Below are 13,284 nucleotides of genomic sequence, written 5' to 3' on the forward strand. Positions count from 1 at the left end.
TTGTTTATTTAGTCTTTAAATCAAGGTCAAGGACAACAGGACTACTTCAGATCATAAGGCATCTTAATACTGATAACTTATCCGTTGGATGTTCTGAAAAAAAGCTTTATGAAATTTTGTTCACTCTACCAGCAGTTTAGAATTTACATATATGATTATGTCCCATGCATTTATTTTAGAAGCATAAAAACAGACACAGTGATTGAACAACAGCTATATAATTATCCTAGCTGTTTTCAAATTTGTACATAATCATGCATGATCAGCCAGAAAATGATTAAAAGAGAAACATAATGTTCAGCTAAATATGCAATTCCAATTCAGATTCTGGAAAGAAAAGAACATTTCTCGATATTCATAGAAAAAACATTGGAGTATCACAACCTGGTCATGCTGGTGTCATTCCGAGTAAGACAGAATACATATATTTAGCTGCTGCTAAAATTGATGAAAAGCTACAACTCTATCTAGTCACTGAGAAGTGCTACAATGTTTATATATAAGCAGCACATAAACAGTAACAAGAAAGGCTGTTAACCTGTGAAATTTAAGACAGCAGTAACTTATCACAAGTGGTTGCACTGTTACCTTAAATGACAAAAATAAAACAAAACAAACATGTAAGCTAAATATTTTCACAGGAAAAGGTACATTTTATGGTTTATTTGGCCCAAAAATAAAACTGGTCTCTAAGTAGCCGGATCGTCCTGAATTTGCATGAAATATTTGCTACTGGAAATAAGGCAAACAACAATCAATTAATAAATGATTAATATATAAGTTGTTAGCCAGTATTTTACTCATAATAGGTAATGGAAACATCTGGTTTCAGTCTTTTTCATATATATGAACAATAAATCCTTATCAAAAGCATATATTTTTGAAAATACAAAAAAGTATCATGGGTATGATATTACTGGATTAAGATGGATCTTGTATTGTGTTGAGAGTAAATACATTTGTACATTTCTATTGTAATCTAGCTAGCTCCTACCTGTATGTTTTGGATTGGTTTTTTTCAGCAGTATTAGCTCTTCTCAGACTAAAATTTCCAAACTGCTTCTCCATTCAAGTCTGACATCTGCTGTCATCTGTCATTTCCAAGTGTTTTACTTTGTCTCCTGTGCACTTAACATGAGTAACCATTTTATACTTTCTGCAAAGATAAAAAAGATCTTGTTATAATCATGTGAAAATATAATAGATATAAAATTATAACCAAAATTATAATTAAAAGCCAAATTTTAATAATGATATTGCAATGAACTGTCACAGAGGCTACCTATTTTCCAATCTTTTGTATTATTTTTTCACCTTGTGTCCATTCATTGCAATTATACCATCTTGATAGACAAAGATGGAAGGATTATATGCACATAAATCTGGTTTAAGCACGACACATTGTGCTCCTGTACAGTCAGGCAGGGATCTTGACCATGTGTTGTTAGTTGTCTTTGTTTGCTCATCTTTATTTTCTCAGAGGAGATGGACCATTCTCCATCTGGCAGGTTGTCCCCAACATGCTCAACATAAACATGAAACTTAATAAATAGGCTGTTATTTTTCTTGTTTGAATTGTTTCACATTTTTCATGATGGGGCCTTTTATAGCTGACTATACAGTGTATTTTTCACAATTTTGAAGACTGTACAGTGGCTTATAATTTCTTACATCCACTTCATTTGAAAGCTGGTGGACAGTTGTCAGTGATTGAACAACAGTATATTAATATCCTCAAATTTGTAAATCATCCTCAAAATCATGATCAGCCTGAAAAGGATAAAAAGAAACCTAACAGCTAAAAATGAATTCCAGTTCAGATTATTGAAAGAAAAGAAAATTTCTATATATACAGAAACTGATGCTAAAATTGATGAAAAGCTACAACTCTATCTAGTCACTGAGAAGTGCTACAATGTTTATATATAAGCAGCACATAAACAGTAACAAGAAAGGCTGTTAACCTGTGAAATTTTAGACAGCAGTAATTTCATGATTTAAAATTAACAGATTACTGAAGAAAACAGAAACTACATGAGACTAAACAGAAAACTGCACTTCCATTAGACCAGTACATCATGTCCTTACTATGAAATCACGTTCTCTCACACTTTCTCTCCCTCTCTACATACCACTCTCAATCATATACCCTCACCCTCTCAATCATTCTCTTTTTCTCCCTCCTTTTCTCACCCTTTCACCCTTTCATGACAACCTTAGCCACCTATCACCTATTTCCCTTCTGCTTGGTGTTAAGTCCCTATCAGAAAAGTTGGTTAGTAGATGAATACAATTTTTATAAGATGTACCAGAAATGGAAGATGATTTTAGAAATATGATCGAAATTTAAAAGTAACTGACATGAAATATATTAGATATATGATACTGAGCCACTTTTGAAAAATGTAGTTCTTTTATTTTCTACACATAATGGTCATCATAGCATTCGTACAAAAGATTAACAGCCAAGGTTACAGAAAGCCAAATTGTGTAATGTAAATTTGAAAATAGAATGCTATTTTGATTGATAATCATTATGAATGCCAAAAGTGTATATTTAACTCTTAATTTTGAAGTGTTTTTGGTGTGTTGATGAAAAAATATGTTGCAAAAAATGAAAAAAATGTAAATGAAAAATGCCAAATGGTAATAAAATCCAAGTAGTTAATATTAAAGCAAAAAGCCAAATGAAAAAATGCCAAAGTTTAAAAATGCCAAATGGTATTTAAAAAAATACCTGTCTGCTTGTACTAGCCAGCCGGCCTGAGGGTTAGCTGGACTTTAAGGTGCTAGTTCACCAAGAAATATGCCCACAGTAAGACACCTTTCTTTTCCTTTTGGAGTACCAGTTTTTAAGTCTATGATTTGACTTGGGGGCTTAATTTTAACTGAAAAAAGATAAAAACAGTCTCCTGTACAATTTAAAAATTTTGTCATAGAAAGTAAATATTCCCTTTGCCCCCCATTCCCAAATGGATAAAAAATTAAGTAAAATATCCTTCATTTCCCAACTAAAATGTTCATAAAATGGCCTATCCACCACACTTGGTCAGACTGAGCCACCAGGCTAGGCTCAGTCTTATAGATTTTTTTGACCTAACCATCGAGCTTGGTCAGATTGAGCCACCAAGCTAGGCTCATTGGGAAGACTGAGCCACCAGGCTAGGCTCAGTCTTAAAGATTTTTTTGACCTAGCCATCGAGCTTGGTCAGATTGAGCCACCAGGCTAGGCTCACTGAGGAATCGCACTCAGTTCGTACAAATAGTAGAAGATACTTGATATGTATGAAAGGGGACGTTACTATACCTAAAAGGGAGGTATAGCATCTGTGAACCCTAAACACAGAGACCGGCTTAACTTCGCCATACGTATCATGAATAGTATCCAACTACTGCGTGTACTTACTCAAATTTCTTTTCAGTCCGTCAACATTATCAAGATTATCTTGTAGACAACTATAAAATATGCATATTATTTAACAGAGTTTAAACTTGTTGCCATTTTTTTCTATTTTCTCTCTTTACAATAAAAGTAGATGGGCATAAACAAATAGAACACTTCTGTTTATTCATTTACCACAGACAACCTTTGATATGGAAATCTTATTTCATGTGTCACAAAAACTATACTGATTATATAATATGAGGTCAAGGTCAGGTAAATCCTGTCACCTTAAAATGATCAATTGTAAAGGTCAAAGTGAGGTGAAAACTGTAAAACATGCATGTATTTCTTTCAAGCAATTAATATACCCAAATTATTCCTTAAATTAAAAAAGTAGTAGTCCTCACACCTTGATAATACATTTTGTTTATTTAGTCTTTAAATCAAGGTCAAGGACAACAGGACTACTTCAGATCATTAGGCATCTTAATACTGATAACTTATCCGTTGGATGTTCTGAAAAAAAGCTTTATGAAATTTTGTTCACTCTACCAGCAGTTTAGAATTTACATATATGATTATGTCCCATGCATTTATTTTAGAAGCATAAAAACAGACACAGTGATTGAACAACAGCTATATAATTATCCTAGCTGTTTTCAAATTTGTACATAATCATGCATGATCAGCCAGAAAATGATTAAAAGAGAAACATAATGTTCAGCTAAATATGCAATTCCAATTCAGATTCTGGAAAGAAAAGAACATTTCTTGATATTCATAGAAAAAACATTGGAGTATCACAACCTGGTCATGCTGGTGTCATTCCGAGTAAGACAGAATACATATATTTAGCTGCTGCTAAAATTGATGAAAAGCTACAACTCTTATCTAGTCACTGAGAAGTGCTACAATGTTTATATATAAGCAGCACATAAACAGTAACAAGAAAGGCTGTTAACCTGTGAAATTTAAGACAGCAGTAACTTATCACAAGTGGTTGCACTGTTACCTTAAATGACAAAAATAAAACAAAACAAACATGTAAGCTAAATATTTTCACAGGAAAAGGTACATTTTATGGTTTATTTGGCCCAAAAATAAAACTGGTCTCTAAGTAGCCGGATCGTCCTGAATTTGCATGAAATATTTGCTACTGGAAATAAAGCAAACAACAATCAATTAATAAATGATTAATATATAAGTTGTTAGCCAGTATTTTACTCATAATAGGTAATGGAAACATCTGGTTTCAGTCTTTTTCATATATATGAACAATAAATCCTTATCAAAAGCATATATTTTTGAAAATACAAAAAAGTATCATGGGTATGATATTACTGGATTAAGATGGATCTTGTATTGTGTTGAGAGTAAATACATTTGTACATTTCTATTGTAATCTAGCTAGCTCCTACCTGTATGTTTTGGATTGGTTTTTTTCAGCAGTATTAGCTCTTCTCAGACTAAAATTTCCAAACTGCTTCTCCATTCAAGTCTGACATCTGCTGTCATCTGTCATTTCCAAGTGTTTTACTTTGTCTCCTGTGCACTTAACATGAGTAACCATTTTATACTTTCTGCAAAGATAAAAAAGATCTTGTTATAATCATGTGAAAATATAATAGATATAAAATTATAACCAAAATTATAATTAAAAGCCAAATTTTAATAATGATATTGCAATGAACTGTCACAGAGGCTACCTATTTTCCAATCTTTTGTATTATTTTTTCACCTTGTGTCCATTCATTGCAATTATACCATCTTGATAGACAAAGATGGAAGGATTATATGCACATAAATCTGGTTTAAGCACGACACATTGTGCTCCTGTACAGTCAGGCAGGGATCTTGACCATGTGTTGTTAGTTGTCTTTGTTTGCTCATCTTTATTTTCTCAGAGGAGATGGACCATTCTCCATCTGGCAGGTTGTCCCCAACATGCTCAACATAAACATGAAACTTAATAAATAGGCTGTTATTTTTCTTGTTTGAATTGTTTCACATTTTTCATGATGGGGCCTTTTATAGCTGACTATACAGTGTATTTTTCACAATTTTGAAGACTGTACAGTGGCTTATAATTTCTTACATCCACTTCATTTGAAAGCTGGTGGACAGTTGTCAGTGATTGAACAACAGTATATTAATATCCTCAAATTTGTAAATCATCCTCAAAATCATGATCAGCCTGAAAAGGATAAAAAGAAACCTAACAGCTAAAAATGAATTCCAGTTCAGATTATTGAAAGAAAAGAAAATTTCTATATATACAGAAACTGATGCTAAAATTGATGAAAAGCTACAACTCTATCTAGTCACTGAGAAGTGCTACAATGTTTATATATAAGCAGCACATAAACAGTAACAAGAAAGGCTGTTAACCTGTGAAATTTTAGACAGCAGTAATTTCATGATTTAAAATTAACAGATTACTGAAGAAAACAGAAACTACATGAGACTAAACAGAAAACTGCACTTCCATTAGACCAGTACATCATGTCCTTACTATGAAATCACGTTCTCTCACACTTTCTCTCCCTCTCTACATACCACTCTCAATCATATACCCTCACCCTCTCAATCATTCTCTTTTTCTCCCTCCTTTTCTCACCCTTTCACCCTTTCATGACAACCTTAGCCACCTATCACCTATTTCCCTTCTGCTTGGTGTTAAGTCCCTATCAGAAAAGTTGGTTAGTAGATGAATACAATTTTTATAAGATGTACCAGAAATGGAAGATGATTTTAGAAATATGATCGAAATTTAAAAGTAACTGACATGAAATATATTAGATATATGATACTGAGCCACTTTTGAAAAATGTAGTTCTTTTATTTTCTACACATAATGGTCATCATAGCATTCGTACAAAAGATTAACAGCCAAGGTTACAGAAAGCCAAATTGTGTAATGTAAATTTGAAAATAGAATGCTATTTTGATTGATAATCATTATGAATGCCAAAAGTGTATATTTAACTCTTAATTTTGAAGTGTTTTTGGTGTGTTGATGAAAAAATATGTTGCAAAAAATGAAAAAAATGTAAATGAAAAATGCCAAATGGTAATAAAATCCAAGTAGTTAATATTAAAGCAAAAAGCCAAATGAAAAAATGCCAAAGTTTAAAAATGCCAAATGGTATTTAAAAAAATACCTGTCTGCTTGTACTAGCCAGCCGGCCTGAGGGTTAGCTGGACTTTAAGGTGCTAGTTCACCAAGAAATATGCCCACAGTAAGACACCTTTCTTTTCCTTTTGGAGTACCAGTTTTTAAGTCTATGATTTGACTTGGGGGCTTAATTTTAACTGAAAAAAGATAAAAACAGTCTCCTGTACAATTTAAAAATTTTGTCATAGAAAGTAAATATTCCCTTTGCCCCCCATTCCCAAATGGATAAAAAATTAAGTAAAATATCCTTCATTTCCCAACTAAAATGTTCATAAAATGGCCTATCCACCACACTTGGTCAGACTGAGCCACCAGGCTAGGCTCAGTCTTAAAGATTTTTTTGACCTAACCATCGAGCTTGGTCAGATTGAGCCACCAAGCTAGGCTCATTGGGAAGACTGAGCCACCAGGCTAGGCTCAGTCTTAAAGATTTTTTTGACCTAGCCATCGAGCTTGGTCAGATTGAGCCACCAGGCTAGGCTCACTGAGGAATCGCACTCAGTTCGTACAAATAGTAGAAGATACTTGATATGTATGAAAGGGGACGTTACTATACCTAAAAGGGAGGTATAGCATCTGTGAACCCTAAACACAGAGACCGGCTTAACTTCGCCATACGTATCATGAATAGTATCCAACTACTGCGTGTACTTACTCAAATTTCTTTTCAGTCCGTCAACATTATCAAGATTATCTTGTAGACAACTATAAAATATGCATATTATTTAACAGAGTTTAAACTTGTTGCCATTTTTTTCTATTTTCTCTCTTTACAATAAAAGTAGATGGGCATAAACAAATAGAACACTTCTGTTTATTCATTTACCACAGACAACCTTTGATATGGAAATCTTATTTCATGTGTCACAAAAACTATACTGATTATATAATATGAGGTCAAGGTCAGGTAAATCCTGTCACCTTAAAATGATCAATTGTAAAGGTCAAAGTGAGGTGAAAACTGTAAAACATGCATGTATTTCTTTCAAGCAATTAATATACCCAAATTATTCCTTAAATTAAAAAAGTAGTAGTCCTCACACCTTGATAATACATTTTGTTTATTTAGTCTTTAAATCAAGGTCAAGGACAACAGGACTACTTCAGATCATTAGGCATCTTAATACTGATAACTTATCCGTTGGATGTTCTGAAAAAAAGCTTTATGAAATTTTGTTCACTCTACCAGCAGTTTAGAATTTACATATATGATTATGTCCCATGCATTTATTTTAGAAGCATAAAAACAGACACAGTGATTGAACAACAGCTATATAATTATCCTAGCTGTTTTCAAATTTGTACATAATCATGCATGATCAGCCAGAAAATGATTAAAAGAGAAACATAATGTTCAGCTAAATATGCAATTCCAATTCAGATTCTGGAAAGAAAAGAACATTTCTCGATATTCATAGAAAAAACATTGGAGTATCACAACCTGGTCATGCTGGTGTCATTCCGAGTAAGACAGAATACATATATTTAGCTGCTGCTAAAATTGATGAAAAGCTACAACTCTATCTAGTCACTGAGAAGTGCTACAATGTTTATATATAAGCAGCACATAAACAGTAACAAGAAAGGCTGTTAACCTGTGAAATTTATGACAGCAGTAACTTATCACAAGTGGTTGCACTGTTACCTTAAATGACAAAAATAAAACAAAACAAACATGTAAGCTAAATATTTTCACAGGAAAAGGTACATTTTATGGTTTATTTGGCCCAAAAATAAAACTGGTCTCTAAGTAGCCGGATCGTCCTGAATTTGCATGAAATATTTGCTACTGGAAATAAGGCAAACAACAATCAATTAATAAATGATTAATATATAAGTTGTTAGCCAGTATTTTACTCATAATAGGTAATGGAAACATCTGGTTTCAGTCTTTTTCATATATATGAACAATAAATCCTTATCAAAAGCATATATTTTTGAAAATACAAAAAAGTATCATGGGTATGATATTACTGGATTAAGATGGATCTTGTATTGTGTTGAGAGTAAATACATTTGTACATTTCTATTGTAATCTAGCTAGCTCCTACCTGTATGTTTTGGATTGGTTTTTTTCAGCAGTATTAGCTCTTCTCAGACTAAAATTTCCAAACTGCTTCTCCATTCAAGTCTGACATCTGCTGTCATCTGTCATTTCCAAGTGTTTTACTTTGTCTCCTGTGCACTTAACATGAGTAACCATTTTATACTTTCTGCAAAGATAAAAAAGATCTTGTTATAATCATGTGAAAATATAATAGATATAAAATTATAACCAAAATTATAATTAAAAGCCAAATTTTAATAATGATATTGCAATGAACTGTCACAGAGGCTACCTATTTTCCAATCTTTTGTATTATTTTTTCACCTTGTGTCCATTCATTGCAATTATACCATCTTGATAGACAAAGATGGAAGGATTATATGCACATAAATCTGGTTTAAGCACGACACATTGTGCTCCTGTACAGTCAGGCAGGGATCTTGACCATGTGTTGTTAGTTGTCTTTGTTTGCTCATCTTTATTTTCTCAGAGGAGATGGACCATTCTCCATCTGGCAGGTTGTCCCCAACATGCTCAACATAAACATGAAACTTAATAAATAGGCTGTTATTTTTCTTGTTTGAATTGTTTCACATTTTTCATGATGGGGCCTTTTATAGCTGACTATACAGTGTATTTTTCACAATTTTGAAGACTGTACAGTGGCTTATAATTTCTTACATCCACTTCATTTGAAAGCTGGTGGACAGTTGTCAGTGATTGAACAACAGTATATTAATATCCTCAAATTTGTAAATCATCCTCAAAATCATGATCAGCCTGAAAAGGATAAAAAGAAACCTAACAGCTAAAAATGAATTCCAGTTCAGATTATTGAAAGAAAAGAAAATTTCTATATATACAGAAACTGATGCTAAAATTGATGAAAAGCTACAACTCTATCTAGTCACTGAGAAGTGCTACAATGTTTATATATAAGCAGCACATAAACAGTAACAAGAAAGGCTGTTAACCTGTGAAATTTTAGACAGCAGTAATTTTATGATTTAAAATTAACAGATTACTGAAGAAAACAGAAACTACATGAGACTAAACAGAAAACTGCACTTCCATTAGACCAGTACATCATGTCCTTACTATGAAATCACGTTCTCTCACACTTTCTCTCCCTCTCTACATACCACTCTCAATCATATACCCTCACCCTCTCAATCATTCTCTTTTTCTCCCTCCTTTTCTCACCCTTTCACCCTTTCATGACAACCTTAGCCACCTATCACCTATTTCCCTTCTGCTTGGTGTTAAGTCCCTATCAGAAAAGTTGGTTAGTAGATGAATACAATTTTTATAAGATGTACCAGAAATGGAAGATGATTTTAGAAATATGATCGAAATTTAAAAGTAACTGACATGAAATATATTAGATATATGATACTGAGCCACTTTTGAAAAATGTAGTTCTTTTATTTTCTACACATAATGGTCATCATAGCATTCGTACAAAAGATTAACAGCCAAGGTTACAGAAAGCCAAATTGTGTAATGTAAATTTGAAAATAGAATGCTATTTTGATTGATAATCATTATGAATGCCAAAAGTGTATATTTAACTCTTAATTTTGAAGTGTTTTTGGTGTGTTGATGAAAAAATATGTTGCAAAAAATGAAAAAAATGTAAATGAAAAATGCCAAATGGTAATAAAATCCAAGTAGTTAATATTAAAGCAAAAAGCCAAATGAAAAAATGCCAAAGTTTAAAAATGCCAAATGGTATTTAAAAAAATACCTGTCTGCTTGTACTAGCCAGCCGGCCTGAGGGTTAGCTGGACTTTAAGGTGCTAGTTCACCAAGAAATATGCCCACAGTAAGACACCTTTCTTTTCCTTTTGGAGTACCAGTTTTTAAGTCTATGATTTGACTTGGGGGCTTAATTTTAACTGAAAAAAGATAAAAACAGTCTCCTGTACAATTTAAAAATTTTGTCATAGAAAGTAAATATTCCCTTTGCCCCCCATTCCCAAATGGATAAAAAATTAAGTAAAATATCCTTCATTTCCCAACTAAAATGTTCATAAAATGGCCTATCCACCACACTTGGTCAGACTGAGCCACCAGGCTAGGCTCAGTCTTAAAGATTTTTTTGACCTAACCATCGAGCTTGGTCAGATTGAGCCACCAAGCTAGGCTCATTGGGAAGACTGAGCCACCAGGCTAGGCTCAGTCTTAAAGATTTTTTTGACCTAGCCATCGAGCTTGGTCAGATTGAGCCACCAGGCTAGGCTCACTGAGGAATCGCACTCAGTTCGTACAAATAGTAGAAGATACTTGATATGTATGAAAGGGGACGTTACTATACCTAAAAGGGAGGTATAGCATCTGTGAACCCTAAACACAGAGACCGGCTTAACTTCGCCATACGTATCATGAATAGTATCCAACTACTGCGTGTACTTACTCAAATTTCTTTTCAGTCCGTCAACATTATCAAGATTATCTTGTAGACAACTATAAAATATGCATATTATTTAACAGAGTTTAAACTTGTTGCCATTTTTTTCTATTTTCTCTCTTTACAATAAAAGTAGATGGGCATAAACAAATAGAACACTTCTGTTTATTCATTTACCACAGACAACCTTTGATATGGAAATCTTATTTCATGTGTCACAAAAACTATACTGATTATATAATATGAGGTCAAGGTCAGGTAAATCCTGTCACCTTAAAATGATCAATTGTAAAGGTCAAAGTGAGGTGAAAACTGTAAAACATGCATGTATTTCTTTCAAGCAATTAATATACCCAAATTATTCCTTAAATTAAAAAAGTAGTAGTCCTCACACCTTGATAATACATTTTGTTTATTTAGTCTTTAAATCAAGGTCAAGGACAACAGGACTACTTCAGATCATTAGGCATCTTAATACTGATAACTTATCCGTTGGATGTTCTGAAAAAAAGCTTTATGAAATTTTGTTCACTCTACCAGCAGTTTAGAATTTACATATATGATTATGTCCCATGCATTTATTTTAGAAGCATAAAAACAGACACAGTGATTGAACAACAGCTATATAATTATCCTAGCTGTTTTCAAATTTGTACATAATCATGCATGATCAGCCAGAAAATGATTAAAAGAGAAACATAATGTTCAGCTAAATATGCAATTCCAATTCAGATTCTGGAAAGAAAAGAACATTTCTCGATATTCATAGAAAAAACATTGGAGTATCACAACCTGGTCATGCTGGTGTCATTCCGAGTAAGACAGAATACATATATTTAGCTGCTGCTAAAATTGATGAAAAGCTACAACTCTATCTAGTCACTGAGAAGTGCTACAATGTTTATATATAAGCAGCACATAAACAGTAACAAGAAAGGCTGTTAACCTGTGAAATTTAAGACAGCAGTAACTTATCACAAGTGGTTGCACTGTTACCTTAAATGACAAAAATAAAACAAAACAAACATGTAAGCTAAATATTTTCACAGGAAAAGGTACATTTTATGGTTTATTTGGCCCAAAAATAAAACTGGTCTCTAAGTAGCCGGATCGTCCTGAATTTGCATGAAATATTTGCTACTGGAAATAAGGCAAACAACAATCAATTAATAAATGATTAATATATAAGTTGTTAGCCAGTATTTTACTCATAATAGGTAATGGAAACATCTGGTTTCAGTCTTTTTCATATATATGAACAATAAATCCTTATCAAAAGCATATATTTTTGAAAATACAAAAAAGTATCATGGGTATGATATTACTGGATTAAGATGGATCTTGTATTGTGTTGAGAGTAAATACATTTGTACATTTCTATTGTAATCTAGCTAGCTCCTACCTGTATGTTTTGGATTGGTTTTTTTCAGCAGTATTAGCTCTTCTCAGACTAAAATTTCCAAACTGCTTCTCCATTCAAGTCCGACATCTGCTGTCATCTGTCATTTCCAAGTGTTTTACTTTGTCTCCTATGCACTTAACATGAGTAACCATTTTATACTTTCTGCAAAGATAAAAAAAATCTTGTTATAATCATGTGAAAATATAATAGATATAAAATTATAACCAAATTTAAATAATACCGATATTGCAATGAACTGTCTTTTTGATTATTTTTTCAACTTGTGTCCATTCATTGCAATTATACCATCTTGATAGACAAAGATGGAAGGATTATATGCACATAAATCTGGTTTAAGCACGACACATTGTGCTCCTGTACAGTCAGGCAGGGATCTTGACCATGTGTTGTTAGTTGTCTTTGTTTGCTCATCTTTATTTTCTCGGAGGGGATAAATCTGGTTTAAGCACGACACATTGTGCTCCTGTACAGTCAGGCAGGGATCTTGACCATGTGTTGTTAGTTGTCTTTGTTTGCTCATCTTTATTTTCTCGGATATCGATATTGCAATGAACTGTCTTTTTGATTATTTTTTCAACTTGTGTCCATTCATTGCAATTATACCATCTTGATAGACAAAGATGGAAGGATTATATGCACATAAATCTGGTTTAAGCACGACACATTGTGCTCCTGTACAGTCAGGCAGGGATCTTGACCATGTGTTGTTAGTTGTCTTTGTTTGCTCATCTTTATTTTCTCGGAGGAGATGGACCATTCCCCATCTGGCAGGTTGTCCCCAACTAGCTCAACATAAACATGAAACTTAATAAATAGGTCGCTATTTTTCTTGTTTGATTTGTTT

Source organism: Mytilus californianus, unplaced genomic scaffold (genome assembly GCF_021869535.1).
Source record: "Mytilus californianus isolate M0D057914Y unplaced genomic scaffold, xbMytCali1.0.p SCAF_3, whole genome shotgun sequence".
NCBI lineage: Eukaryota > Metazoa > Mollusca > Bivalvia > Mytilida > Mytilidae > Mytilus > Mytilus californianus.